This window comes from Mesocricetus auratus, unplaced genomic scaffold (assembly GCF_017639785.1).
Source record: "Mesocricetus auratus isolate SY011 unplaced genomic scaffold, BCM_Maur_2.0 Super-Scaffold_6730, whole genome shotgun sequence".
Lineage (NCBI taxonomy): Eukaryota > Metazoa > Chordata > Mammalia > Rodentia > Cricetidae > Mesocricetus > Mesocricetus auratus.
The window spans coordinates 78,676,193-78,692,097 of NW_024429184.1; the positions used below are offsets into that span (position 1 = coordinate 78,676,193).

The following is a 15,905-nucleotide window of genomic DNA, read 5'->3' on the forward strand; positions in this document are numbered from 1 at the left end:
CCACCCCTACCGGGTTCCAGGCTGGCGACAGCCCTTCCATCCCCACACCGCATAGGCTTGGGAGTCAGTCACGTGCTTCGAGCATCCACTACTCAACTCACTCTGTGTGCTAGGGCGCCCTTCCCAGGACCTTCCAGACACTCCCGAGGTTCCAGAGTCAGGCCTGCTTTGCACTCGAAAATTGACCAAAACTCAAATCGCCACCAAAAAAAAAAAAAAAAAAAAGGAAAAATGCCCAGACTCCAACCCCTTCAGCCTTTGCATTTAGCAATTTCCTTTTTGACCAGAAAGATCAAGGGATGCATGCTAAGCTTCTATTATTAGAGAGCCAGCAATAATTGCAACTTGTGTTTGTTCACAGGGCTGAAATACTGTTATCTTTGAAGACTGTGTGTAGTTTTCTGTCCCCTCTGCCATCTGTGGGTAGGCTTTTTAGCCAATCTAGAAATTGGGAGGGCTCACCATTGTCTGATTACCGTTGAATCCTTGCTGTCACATATGCTAATGAATTTTTACCTCCTATGTTCTATCATGGTCCAAGGTTGAATGGGCCAATGTGCACTTCAGATTTCCTGTATATGCTGGGAATGGGGGGCCTGTACCCCACAAACAGTATTGGCTTAGTGCTTCTTTCTCTCCCACTTTCTTCTCTTCCATTCTTGCTTTTCCTTTTCACTGCAGGATTGTGTTTTGTAGCCCAGGCTGGCCTCCAACCTGTGATCATTTTCGATGCTGGGGTTAAGGCATGCACCACCATACCACGCTCAGCTGTCTTCAAACTGAGCAGAGGTTCCAGCATACCACTTTCTACTGGGCTACATACTATGTAGCAGGTCCCACACCCAAGTTCCAAGCAGAGCAGGGATTTTCACCTAGTTAGTAGTGACTGTCAACCCTGTGGCTTCCTCATGTGAAGTTAGAGAGGAGGATAGACCCAGAGAGTCTCTCGATACCAATACAAGCTTCAGGACAATTCAGCTGCCGAGGGGGTCTTTAGTCTAGGAGCCAGAATCCACTGTCTGCTTCTAAACTGGGGTAGTTAGAGAGCGGAATGGGGAAGGAGGATTAAAAAGTTAACATTTTTTGGCACATGGCTGGCCCTCTGTATGCATAACCAGGGAGTGGGACATCAAACAATGTCAGGTGACAGATTAGCACTTCTTTGGGCACATTGCTGGGATCAATAGGACAGGATGGACAGGCATTCAGAGAATCAGGTTACTTTAGTTCTGAGAAACTGATTTAGTTTTCAGATCTGCTGTTGTTTAGCCATATGGAGGAGCTATACAAAATGGGGTGACTAGCCCCTCCCTCTGGCCTTGGTACCTTGTTTCCTTTCTCATCCTCCCTCCCCGTTCTGAGAATTGCCTTTGGATGCAAGCTTCCCTGGAGAAACAAAACAAATCCATTTTACAGTAATGAGTACAAATTATCCCAAGTATAATACATTTACCAAAACAGCCATGGACCATCAATGTATAGCTCACTGCATTTTCAAAAGCTGAGCACAGCGATGTGACCAGAATATGAACCAGAGCAGTCTCCCCACCCACCTAGGATCTCCTCATGCTCCATTATGGCTACTGCTCACTCAAGGGTTCTGAGGATCAAACTCTAGGCATTAGGTGCGCACAGCCAGGGCTCTAAGCCACCTCACAGTGCTGCTCTGACTTCTAACACCAAATTAATGTATTTCCGGTTCACACATTTCCTGTAAATGGGATATATTTTGTGTCTGGCTTCTCTGGCTCACTGTCATCTGTGAACTTCATCCATGTCATTGTATATGTATGGGTGTACACATGTGTGTGTACACCCTCTTGTGCACACACCTTTAACTGAAATTCAGCTGAATGTTAACACAGGTGCTGCTGGACAGAGGGATTTAGTATGTCATCGGGCTGAAGTCATACCTCTTGGCAAAGTACTCAGATGCCCTCTCGGAGCAGAGACTGACTTCTGGCCAATAGCCAACAATCACATGCCAGAAAGAAAGAAAGAAAAAGAGAGAGAAAGAAAGAAAGAAAGAAAGAAAGAAAGAAAGGAAGGAAGGAAGGAAGGAAGGAAGGAAGGAAGAAAGAAAGAAAGAAAGAAAGAAAGAAAGAAAGAAAGAAAGAAAGAAAGAAAGAAAGACTGAATTCTTCCAACAGCCTGAAGAGGCTTGGGAGAGGATCCTGGACTCCAGCAGCCCCGCAGCCCTGCCCTTGACTTTGGTCTTTGAGACGATCAGAAAGAGACCCTGTAGATACACAACTTGCAGCTGGTCTGTGTGCTCCTCACAATAGTACCTGTGTGCTCCTTTCCCAAAGAACAAAACCCATATCTAGTGTGCAGTCTTTCCGCTGTATAGCACTGTGGCACACCTGTGCATCTTTCTTTTTGCTTTGTGTGTTTAGGGCCTCGGATTGAACCCTGTGACTTGTGGGAGCTAGGCAAGCATTATGCCACCATACTACCACATGGCCAGCACTAACATTTCTACTGTTGATGGACATCTGGCAGCTGCTGCCATGAAGCTTCCAACGCCTGCTCTTTGATGGAATGATGCACGCATATCTTTTGGGCATCTGTATTTGGAAGAGAAATTTTCAGTCAGACAGTGTATGTATGTTCATCTTTCATGACTACTGCCAAATGGTTTTCCAAAAGGACACACTGTTTTTAAATAGATATTTATTTTGTATTTCTGTCACCAAATGAGGTGACATGAGAATTAACCTTCTCACCTAACAGAAAAAAAAGTGCCACAATTACTGAGGGACGATAGCAGCCCCAGGGAATAGCTTGATGCAGGTGCTGGGTACAGCTGGGATTTTGTTACAACACCTACGGGGTAGATCTTTACCACTCAATACTCTGCAAATGGCCAGCAGTAATCTAGTCCATCTCTGCTGACACTGCTCATCCAGCCCAATGGCATTTGAAATCTGGTTTCTTCAGATCAAATCAAAGAGTTATATTTAACCCACCCACAAATGTCGTGCAAGTCTAGTGGAATCAGAGAACGAAGGTCATGAAATGGCCAAGTTTGAAATCTTTGATGCTACTAGCCATGTGGAGCCAGGCTCTACCTTAGGCCAAATTTATACACTATAGAATTGCAGCAAACACTCAGAAGGACTTACGAACAAAAGAGTAAACACGTGGCCAAGTGATTGCAATGCCAGATTCAGTGGACACCGTTTTTGTATTGTAGTGGCCAGGAATGGGGACAGCTGCATCATTGTTTAAAACACACATGAACGCACAATTAAGCCAAGAACAAATGTCAACACTGGCACAGACTGCTAAATTACTGATAACTGATGGGCATTACTCATGCTGCAAGCATTGTCTCCAATATAAAATAGAACAGTTTAAAAAGAGGAAGGAGCTTAGCAGTTTCTGTGGGCTTTTAACTCACGCAGCCCAACTGCAGCCTGCGATTATGTAAGTGACATTCCACGCACGTGTTCAAGGAATGTGTGATAAGGGTGTGCCGTGCGCATGCCTCTTTACATTTGAGCTAACAAGCCAGGCCTTTGAGGAGCTGCTCTTGGCTTTGGGACAATGTTTGTGATGGACGCATCTGTTACCATGTGAGCAAATTGTTCTGGTTACAGACAGCCTCATCATCTATGGAGCTGGGCTAACCACTGCAGAGTTCACTGCAGGTGCTGGCTTTTGCGTCCTCCATCTTGAGTTTTAACCACTTAGTGTTGTGTGCTGAAGCTATAATTTGTACTGGAGCTATAATTTCCTCCCCTGGTTCCTTTCCATTATGAAGCATGGGTTGTGTTCCAGGTTATGTATAAGTCGCCTGTAATCCTGAGCCTTTCTGCCATGGCATTGGCAACCCCAGAAGCTCCGCCTTCTCACCCCCAGCACTCAACCACTGCATCAGAGAGCAGAAAGGTTCTGGCCCACCTCAAGTTATGTTCCCACAGGCATAACTCGCTGTGGGATAAGGTCATTTGGGTCCCACTTAGATGACATGGCAGCTTAATTGAATGACAAACCTCTTTCACTCATCCTAAAGACTGGATCCTGGGAAAGAAACATGGACTTCAGTTCAACTCTTTTGGGAATGACCACTGGTGAACAGGGCTGAGAGAATAGTTTGGATGCTTATCAAGTTTAGTGCTCCTTCAGTACCTACAAAGGGACAGGTGTCCCACTAGGATCATCCACTTCTAAAGCATGAATGCACCGCCCCCAATCCTCATACCTGTCTACAGCAAGGTATGTGTCACTTAACCATCACTCTAAGTTCCAAAGCTCCATGTACTCCATGACATGGCTGGGAGGAGCCCTACATACAGGCGTTAGTTTGTGCCTTCACAGGAGATTAAGTCTAGTGAGGAAGTCACTATATGCTGAGCAACTGGGAGTAACTAGGAAGGATGGCTGGTAGGATGGACCACAAGGAAGGTGTCTAGAGGTAGTGTTTGGGGGCTGCACTGGGGGTGAGAGAGGATGGTCAACAGGTGAAAGCAATGGCTCTGGGTGTTCTAGGTAGAGAGAGGAATGTGAGCAAAGGTTCTGGTGGAAGCTGTGGCATTGCTGGCTGCTTGGGTCTTAGAGATGAGGGTGGTATGTGGGCCAGAGGCAGAGTCTTGCGAGTTGGGACTCCATCCATGGACTATTGCAAAACTGTGCAACATAGCTAATCAATCTGTGAGCTGATGGAACAGCACTGAGGTAGCAGTGCTTCTGAGGCATGACCTTCTACTCGCTGCAGGCATCAGACCCTCTCCCTGGCGTGCATTCTGTCACCGCATCAGCAGGCAGCCCTGGCCAACGTGAGACAATTTTTTGCCTTCTTTCATGGAAGCAGAAGAGTAGGGAAATGTGATCACTGCTTTGTGAAATCTGTCACCATATTAAGTGACTCATCATTTAACTCATTTGAGATCCGTAGAAGTAGGTTAAGCATGTCTAGGGATGGCCCACTGCAAAATTATGCAGTTGCTAGAGCTTATATCTAGTGTGCCCTGTCTCTGCCTTCTGGGCCCCTCTGTCCTCCAGATTCCTGGTGTAAGGGCCATGCTCTTCTCTGATTTTCCAATCTCCCCTCTTGGGAGAAGCTTTGGGAACTTTCATCTAAACCCTTGGTAAAGAGACTGAACCTATAGTATCATTTGAAAATGTGGTCAATATTGTGTCCCTCTCAAATTGTGCTCCCAGCACTGTAAAGGTATATATAAACAATTGACATCCTAATCACATCTTCAGACATTTTCCACTCAGCCTCCTGCTGCCGGGTTTCCTAAGGAACATATACTTGATTTTCTAACGGAATTAATGGGAACCGGAATTGTTGTACAGAAATGTTCTTCCTCCTACTAGTCAATACCTAAGACTGATGTGCTCTGCCTGAGTACCTGAGAGGAGATCAGGGTCCACAACACATGCAGTCACCAGCTTGAAGGTCTGTCTTTGCTGTGATGTGAGTTTAGCCTGATTGTCATTCTCACGGGCTGAGTGACCAATGAGATTTCAGAAAGGGCAGATGGCAATTGTCACAAGTTTCATGAAACATAGCTTCTGTGGCCAGTGCCCCACCGAGTTGCTGTAATATGGAAGTATAGCCGGTCTACAGATTGAGCTGGCCCATGGCTGTGTTGCTGACTCCACTGCACACTGGTATGTGCAGAACCTATGCACACAGCCCCAGCCCACTGGCCTGAACAACACAAAAGGCCCTCCCTTGTGTTCAGATGCTGTCTCCACAAAGCCTTGCTAACTTATATGAATCTATTATCCACTGCCAACACATTATGATTTATTTCCCCTTGAATTGAACCTGGAACTCACAGTGTGACATTTATATGCATAAAGGACCCTGCCTGTGACCTACAGTCTCATACATACTTGTCTCTGGTCACTATGGATCACAGAGCAAGTGTTCAATATGATGTTTGATATGACTACATCTTTCTGCCTGGAGACAATAGATTCCTAGGTCCTTAAGGCCAGTGTCAATTAGCAAAGCAGGAACCTCAGAGAAATTAATTAGCACATCAGCTGTGGTGTATACTTGTGATTCTCTCCTGGGGAAGTGGATTGAGGGGTGCTGAGAGAGATTGGGGGAGTTGCACATATGGCTATCATCAAGCTCACACTGAATAAATGAGTCGGGTCAGCCTCCTTCCAAGGGTGAATTCAGAGTCTTTGTTGACCGAATGCCTTGGTGTTTGACTGCAAAGACTGTGACAAGGCTTAAGGAAGTGACTGGTGGTGTCCCAAAGCCAGGGCAGCATTGAGAGCTGTGAGCAGGGATGAAGGTATTTGTTAGGATCAAACGCAAAGCTGTAAGAGTGCTCTGTGAGTGGAGACTCTTTTCTGGTGAAGTCTTTACTGTGACCTTAGATAGGGAGGACATCGCAAAGAGCAGATGTGTGACACTAGTTGGGTGTCTTCACTGCTCTTCTTTATCCCTGCCAGCTTCACATTCGAGCTCCCAGAACTCTGACTCTTCAGCATCCTCACTCAAGCCTAAACCACAGTTGCATCTCTACCACCCAGACTTAGCCAGCCCAGAAGCCAGCCGTGGGCATAGGCCCATGTCCAGGTCTGGCTCTGCCACTGACTGGCTGTCTGAATGACAGTTAGCTAGTATTGGATTGGAGGAACTGTGGAATTTCACCTAAATGTCTTCAGATTCTTACCAGATATCATTTGCAAAAATGCAAATGAGAGCTACATAGTTGCAAATGAGAGCTACATTAGGACTCAGTAGTTAGATGCTGCAAAAATACTTTTCCTTGTAACCTTTGTAAAAAGTAGGACATATGCTCCAAAGAACACAGCAGTCAAAGTACACAGCTCTCTGTGAATAATCACAACATGAAGATGACCATATAAGAAAAAAAACAATGAAGAAACGATCATTCCGAGAGCCCCTCATGCTCCCTTAGGATCAGGTGCCATATTGAACGCTGTTATCTCCACTACTCTTCCCAGCCCTATCTCCTCTGGGGTGCACCTCACGGGATCCTGGGATACCTCCGGACTAGCACAGTGGAAGAAGGAGCATGTACTTTGGAGCCTGCCTCCACAGACTATCTCTCGCCTCCACCACTCACTAGTGTGCAGATCTGGTAAGACATACTATCTCCCTGATAGTCTCTGAGCTCTGTCCTGAGGACTCAATGTGCTGTCCACTTCCCACAGGACAGGGCGGTAGGTGCTCCATATGCAGCCACTAAAGTTTCACACACATGCTCTGTGGGCCTCAAAAGCCCTGTGTGGGAAGTAGCTGTGTCTGCTTCACAGGTTACCTCTGGGATTCTCATGAGAGTTGTCTAGTCCAGTATCACACCCTGGTCAGGGCAGGGCAGAGCAGAAGCTATTTGTTGGCTTAGAGATTGACCAGTGTGACTCAGAGGTGATGAGACCTGGGAGAGGATTCAAACTTACCCACAGTCCCATGGCCATCTGAATGCAAGTTTGGGCCAGAGTGCTGGTCCTTTTAAGAGATTATTGTCACTAATATTTATCTCAGCCTTGCCAGGATGTTTCCTAAACAGACACATAAATGCCAGCCTTATGATGCTTGCTAATAAAAGCCAAATCCGTTGGCTTGACTGGGTTGCAGTGGTGCCTAATAATAGCTGCAGAGGCAGATGAGCGATTAGCTGGCCATGCAAAGACTATGTGGGACACTCAGAGCTAAGAGAATGTAGAGCTGTCAGAGCCAAGGACAGTACCAGTAGTCAGGGCAAGGGTCAGTCTGGCCTATGACTGCAACCAGCACTTGCGTGGGGAAGGGGACAGGAAACCAGTCAGTCCCATCCTGGGCACATCAGCAAAACCAGGGAACATCATGCTGTCACACACATAAAATAATTACACTGGACAGAGACTTTGGAACAGACACATTCAGGTTCTGAGCTCAGGTATTTGTTCGGATGGAGATCAGTTTCCTTCTTGTGTTAGAAATACAAAGCCACCATTTGTTAACTCTGGGCAGAGGCCTGAGGAATGAATGCATCGGGAGCATGGGGTTCCATGCTGTATTTATTGGAGGCTGGCTAAGGGAAGGGCGGCACAGCCTGAGTCTGCTTGTCCACTGTGCAGCCTCTCTTCAGCCGCCACAGCATCTTGGTCCCATCACAACTCCAAGCCCTGTCCAGGAGCTGTGAAGTATTCCCCACGGAGTCCAGGTTTCCCTCCCTATGTGCAGGGAATGGCTGAGTATTCCCTCGTAGTCATCGCAATCTGGTGAACAAAGACCCGGGAGTGTATGTACCTGACGCAGGAAGATTCCAGTGTCACCTCTGGCCTCGGACTCTCTAACAGCCACACAGCAGAGGAAAGAGGAAGAAAGAGCACGAGGCGAGCTCCCCCTACCAGGAACCTCTCATCCAATGCCTTCCTCCCATCTCACCCCAGACTTCAGGCACATAGCCACACCCTGATTTTGCCCACTTTCTGAGCCATGTTAAAGAAAGAAGCAGAGAGGCTGCCCTGAGCACTGAACTGGCATGGCTGGTCTGCATCATCATGAGCTCTGCTCCCTGCTGCTCCCAGCTAGAGACAGACAACTCCACAGCTCTGATAGTCAGAACCAAGCCCTCATCACTCTTCGTTATGCTACATAGCTATCTGCCCAGGTATCCCATCATTTGCCTGCCCTGTCATTCTGGGGAGGCCAGGAGTCTTGTCTATTTCCCTCCCAGCCTCCGGCCTTGGGCGTCCCCTTCATCTATGGAAACTCCATCCCTGCAACGTTGAGCAAAAGCAGGTGGTTCCCACATCATCACAGAGCCACCAAGCAATCAGCAAAACAGGCCTGAGAGCTAAGACACTAGTAACAACAGCTTCATACATTCTCATGAAAAGCAGATCCTAAAGCAGAGCCTTCTCTAGGGGAACTCAAGTCCCCAGCCAAGAAGGCATCTTGGCACCCTAGCACCCGCCGCCTTTCCTCGAATGGGCTTCTGAACAAATAATAGTTTTTCCTGCAGAAGCTTAGGATCTCACTCTTCCATCAGCTCAGCTGGTGACAGGCCAGTCACCATGTTTAGTCCCTAGGGTGGCAAGAGTGTCGTGCCGATACACAGTCCACCTCTAATAAGGAGAATTACTTTGTGGAGAATGTCAATACTTCCTGAGCTGAGGGAACAGCATCAACATTCTTACTGAATATCTGCTTACTTTACTTGTTGTTGCCTAGATCTACAGGTCCCCGACTGAGGTAGAAAGGTGATTACTAAGTACAGGAAGGGAGAGAAGAGTGGGCATCCGGAGGCCACCCAAGACTTCTGCACAGTCTCTGGTACTGCAGACCAGGAGGCTGTCCACCCTGGCCCCAAGCCTAGCATTCTGTTCCCCTTTCTCCCACTGGAGCTAATGAGGCCTTGGGTCAGGAAATCACTGAGACCTTCGTGTGCAAAGTCAGACTTGAAGGTTGCTATAAAAAGGAGCAAAACAGCAGATGTGACTTTTGTCTGTCTTCTGCTCCATCTCATTGAGCACACACAATGTAACAGCTACTCTCTCACATTTACAGCCACTTCCTCCCTCCAAGGTGCGTGATTGAAATAACTCTTCCCAGGGTCAGCCTTGCAGCCATACCAAGAGAGGAGCTGCTCCAGGACTAGGGCTGAGTATAGATGAAGCATTCAACTTGGCTCCTGTTGTGTCCTGCCGCTTTCAAGAAGTCAGAGGTATCGGAGTGAGGAGACCGGTGCTGGACACTCCTGAGGATAAGCTGGGCTATGAGAGTAAGAGAAAATGCATGGATGGACAGAGCCCCTGACCAAAGGCAGCACCTAGATTCTGTTGGGCAAGTTGTCAGCGTGCTGTGTAGCATGGGGAAGTTGCTCTCCCTCTCTGAGCCTCAGGTCCCTTATCTACAATGTAGAATATTTGAGGGCCTTTCCAGTGCTGGGTCCACAGCTAAGCCTCTCCCACATTCATCATTGTCCTAAAGCACCTTCCTTTGTTTCCCAGAGCAACTTAAATTGGCTTGCCCTTGAATTTGTTAGCCGTCTATCTATTTAAGAACTCTGGCCTTCTTCCAGCCTCCAGGGCCAATACTTGTCCTGAAGTTTGTTCTCCATCCTGCCCCCAAGATTTCAATGCCCCCAAAATGTGGTACATAGTTTCATTTTTAATGCTTTTTATTATATGAAAATTTTCATTTTAATAAAATCAGTCCCTCCCCCCTCTCCCTTTCTCTCATTCCTCAGGACTTTTGTGCCCTAAGAAATCTCCTACCTAATTGCAAACACATCTGCCAGTATTTTCTTTGATAAGCTTTACAGACTTCCCTTTTATAGATAGATGATGCAGCTCAAGTTATGTTCATGAATGGTGCGAGGCAGAACTTGGATCTCACTTCTGTCCCTTAAGAATTTTCATCTTGTTCTAACACCTTTTACTAAAAACATTCTTCCCACACTAAATTGGCACTTTTCATTAAAATCCAAGTTGCTACATGTATGGGTTTATTTCTGAATTTGAAGTTTTATTCCATTTGTCTAATCAAGTATAGATATGCAATAACATAATTTATCTGTTGGTGACAGTCAACCTCTCAAACAGTACCTGAATAAGAATGTAAGGATTAAAAAAGAGACAAGAGACAGAAGATAGAACCAGGAGGGCTCTCAGGGAATAATGCAGCAGTACTGAATTTATTTTTCATAGCCCTTTTATACTCAAAGCAAAAAGGGATGGACAAAGGACTTCCTTACCATGATACAAGGAACAAGGGCCATCACCTCCTTCTCAAAACATCTAGTCATTATACCTTTGGTCAAACATCCTATTAGTTGGCCTTGAGAAGCAAGACCAAGCTTGGACACGTTGACCTTAAGTCAAGATGGAATTGAGTCACTGTGGGCTCCCACATTTCTCAACATAGCTTTCTGGTATGTTTTGAAATATGGAAGCATAAATCCTCCAACTTTAGTCTTTAAGATTATTTTGGAATCACCTTATCAATTTGTACAGTCTGATAAAAGTCTAGGAATGTCATTTAACAATGTCAAATCTTATCGATATTAAATCTTCAAAATTATGGGCTTAGAATGTCTATCATCTATCTATCTATCTTCTAGTTATCTATTCATACTTCTTTAGTTTCTCTCAAAGAGTAGTTTATTTATTTATTCATTCACCCATAGACTGGGTTTTCTGTATCTTGGGTTGGCTTCACACTTGATATATAGATGAAGGCGACCTTGACTTCCTGGTTCTCCTGCTTCAATCTCCCAGGTGCTGAGACTGAAGGTTTTCACAACCACAACCAATTTATGTTCCCCAAAATGCTAGGGACAAACCCAGGACTTTATCCATGCTAGACAAGCACTCTACCAACTGAACTACATCCCTGGTCCAAGCCTCTTGACTTTCCTTGTTGAATACTTCAAAAGCCTGGAAGAGCACTGGGCAGGCCTTTTTTAGAATGCCTGTCAGTGAAGACTGGTGTTTTTGCCATGGCTCTGAAGGAAGCTTAGGGGGGATAAGGTGTGGCTTTCATCATATCAAGGACATGCACTGACAACATTACTAATTACTGTTAATTTTGACCTTGATCACCTGGGTAATGCTTTCCTCTACAGACTGACTTTCTTCCTACCCTTTCCATATTATATTCTTGAGAAGGAAGTCACTATATACAACCTTCTTAAAGAATCTATATGTTCCAAATCTTTCAGGGTTTTATAACTATGTAAACTATCTGAAAGTCTGCATAGAATTGTCCCTTGTCTTCCAGTTACTGAATCATAAATACACAAATAAACTCACAGTGTTTATAAAAGCTGAGTTATAGTCTAATACTAACTTTTTGTTCTTACTCTGAATACTTGTTCTGCTTAAGCCTGTGGGTGTCATTAGAGGAGTGAGATGTCTCCATTTTGTTGTGGCACTCCCTTCCATTTCTTTTTAAGACAGTCTCCGCACTTCAGGCTCATCTGGGTCTCCTGACCCTCCTGCCTCTGTGTCCTCAGTGCTGGGACAGTAGGTGTGTGCCACCATGCCCTGCTTAGCACTACTTGTCTTTCTGATACTGAAATGCTTCTGGCTCATATGTTTCATGCCTCTTCTAGAATCTGCCATATACCCAAAGAGCTCTGACTCCTGTTATAGAGAATGGCTTTAGAAGCCAAACCCTTGTCACTCTGTGTGCTCACCAGTATCAAGAAGCTGCAAAGAGGGCAGCCTACCAACTCCGTTTTTCCAATAATCCGTTACCAGTATATATAAATAAATGCAAACGTGCATTTGTTAATGTGATTCACTTACTAGTTCTAAGTGTTTCTTGTTTAGCATTTTCTACATAAATGGTCATATTATCTGTATAACAACAGTTAAGCATTCTTCCCTTAGAGCTCTCTTTTGTTTTGTATTTGCCGGGTCTTTCAGAATTCTGACTGGAAATGAGGCTGTTCAAGAATAGTGGCTATTGTTATTTTGCTACTAACATTTTGGAGAAAATGCTTAATATCTCACATTCATTATGATACTATCTCCAAGCTTTTCATGGGCAGTTTTTATCAAGTTGGGGAAGTTCCCATCTATTTCTAGTTTGCTGGGAGTATCATGAATGGGTATTCATTTGGTTTTTGAATTAGTTTCTCAAATGTATTGTCCTGAATCTACTAAAAATTATATTATCTTTCTCCTTTATTAATACATATAATTTGCATATAGTAAAAACTGCCCTTTTCAGTGTTTAGCCCCATGTATTTTTGTTTGTTTGTTTGTTTGTTTGTTTTTCAAGACAGGGTTTCTCTGCATAGCTTTGTAGACCAGGATGGCCTCGACTCACAGAGACCTGCCTACCTCTGCCTCCCGAGTGCTGGGATTAAACCACCACCACCTGGCAATAGCCCCACATATTTTAACAAAGACATTTTTTAATTGCTATAAAAATTAATTAACAGGTGACGGGAAGATAACTGTTTGTAAAGTGCTTGCCACACAAATTGGAGAGCTTGAGTTCTATGCCCAGTACTCACTATGCCTGGAATGGTAGCAGGAACTTGTGGCATTGATGAGTTGAAGACAGTCAAATTTGTGGGTCTTTCTGGCTAGCTCCAAGCCAATTAGAAACCCTGTCTTAAAAACAAACAGCACATATTCTCAGTTCCAGAGTGTTCTTGGGGACTGGAAGTTCACCTGGGGGCGTCACTGGGGACTCTCTATCTCCCCTCCCCCTGACAACCTGAGTGGGCTCCAGGACAGGCCTGCCATGTTTATCAGCATTGTCTCTGCCTTTTGCTGGTCCCTAATGCCACTCCTTCTGCTCTCTTGTCACCTCACTTTTGTAATTTCTTCTGGGATGATCTTTGTGATTTGGAGGCTGATATGTGGAAGTATATGCCTTGATTTACACTTTCTGCAGGAGTTTGCTCATTTATACCTTTAGAATATTTGAAAGAAGACACTGAAGCAGGAAATTTGCATCCTTCTGCCGGGGCTCCTGGTTCTTATCAGCCTTGTTTAACTTTATCCTTATGGAAACCATGCAGTATACATTTGGGGTCACCGTGGCAAATAATTTGCCTTCTGGATTCTTGTGTTTGCTCTGTTTGTACCCTTTTATTGCTCCATCCCATGAGCCCCAAGTGGCACAAAGTCTGGGCCTGTTGTCCATAGCAGTCAAGACACTGATGAGCATATTGGGACTGCAGCTTTTCACTGCTGGTTCCTGCATCTGCATTGTAACCATAAGTGGACTTATTTCCGGCAGTGCTATGACCAGAGTGTTCCAGTTTCCCCAGGTACCCTACATGCACAGCAGGTTGGCCCACTTCTTCTCTTGAGTCCTTGGGCCCATATTCTCATCTTCAGAACCAACCAGCAAGGCCAGAGATGGGTTGTGAGCCACAATGGACATCCAGAGGCAACAGAGAATGGAACAGCTTGACCAGCGGCTGATGCTCTCAGTTTGCACAATTGAGGTGACAAAAACAGCAGCAGAGAGGAATGATCAATTGAAATCAGTCTTTTCCTCATTTTGAAACTTATCAAGATGGTCCTTGATCTGAACAGCAAACTCCAGGAAGTTTCTGAAGAGCAGGCTTTCGAGATCACAGAGATGGGATTTTCCAAGATGCCACAGAGGCCCTGAGGGCCTCAAACAATGACCTCACTTTGGTCACAGCTTCCTGCTGCAGCAATGGCATTCAGTCCAGATATTAAATGACAGTAGTGTGTCACTGTAGTGGCATCTTGCTTTACCAAGTGAACTTGCAGTGTTGGCCATACCCTATGGGTATGGTTTCAGGTGTTCAGACTTGATCCTTTATAAGGTAGAGGAGGGACTGGCTCGAAATTTTGGGTTGCAGTGAGAGCATCAGAAGGGTAGAGATGAATCTTCTGAAGCAGGAAGACCTTGGTGGTTATTTACTCTTATCTGTGTAAGTGCTTCCCTAATAAATACCTAATTATCATTTATCTTGGGTCTGGTGAACTCATTTAAACCCTGCCTTCATGTCTCTGCCACTGCATCAGCCCAAGGACCACACAGACTTCAACAAGGATGATCTGGCCTTAACTTCAGGATGGAGACACAGTCAGGGAGGTGGAGGCAGGAGGCAGTCCACTGGGAGCAATACCAGTTACAGAAGGAGTTGACCATTTCCTGTAAGCAAATTGTACCTATTGTGTTCTGCAAAATGAGCAGCAATGTCAAACTGATGCAAATTTAGAAGTGTTATACTTACAATCATGTTTTTATGTGGTTTTGGTTGTCTTGTGTTCTTAAATGAACAAACAAAAGTCCCAGAGTGCATAGAGCCCCAGGATACCTGAAGTTGATCCCTAGCTCTCCAATGCCCACATGCACACATGCAACCACATAAACACATTCCCAAATACACACAGCTACTTTTTAAAATTAAGGAGCAAGTTCTATTGCATCTCAAATTCCCCATGGCCTTTTGTAAACCTTTGCTCACCCATCCTCCTGTCTACTGCTGGTTTTCCTGAATGTCATTATTGGCATTACCTATTAGGAGTTTTTTGAGGTTCGTGTAATCCCTCTGAGATTAACCCATAATACTGTAAATATAAACACCATTTCTTTTTCATTTCTGTTCCCTAGCGTACATGCACCACTGCTCATTTATCCATTTCGTGTTTCCAATTGTGGGCAATCATTAATAAAAGTGCTATAAATGTGTGTGTCCATGTTTTGATGGCAGAAGTGCTCCTTTCTTAAAGGTAAACTCCTAGGATGGGATTACTATCCTACTGTAAGTGCATTATAAGCTGGAGTGGTAGTCCACACATCTGAAATTCCAGCATTCAAGAGGCCGAAGCAGAACTATGCCTAAAGAGTGACACCCTACCTCAAAACACCAGAGAGATTTAGATCCTTTAAGAATATATATTTTTAGGTGTGTGTGTGTGTGTGTGTGTGAGAGAGAGAGAGTTCGTGCGCATGCTTGAGTGTATATATATATATATATATATATATATATATATATATATATATATGTACAGCACAACATACCTAGAGCCACAGAGGTCAAAAAAAGGCCTCAGATCCCCTGGAACTAGAATTAAAGGTGGTTGTGAGCAACTGTGTATGAGCTGAGAACTAAACCTGGGTCCTTCGCAAGAGTTGTGATACTCTTAACTGCTGAGTCACCTCTCAAAAGCCACCAAAAAGATTCAAATACCACAAAATAATTCAACCCTTGCCTGATGTGCAGCAGTTGCAACTGCAGGCACTAATGTTGCCAGGCTACCCTTAGCTATTCCAACAAGCGAGTAGCTACAAATAGATGTAACTCTCATTGTAGAGGTTTATTTCTTTTTAAGATTTTGAACATTTTAAAATTAATTAACACATATATTTTATGGTGCTGGGAATTGGATCCAAGGTCTCATGCATGCTAGGCAAGGCTTTACCAGTGAACAATATCCACAGTTCCTCAGTGTGGTCTTAGTTTGCATTT

General features: G+C 44.8%; 1 pseudogene; it reads left to right on the forward strand.

Annotated features, from left to right (window-relative positions):
* Positions 1–121: 121 nt before the first annotated feature.
* Positions 122–14,397, forward strand: LOC121138810 (annotated as a pseudogene).
* Positions 14,398–15,905: the final 1,508 nt, after the last annotated feature.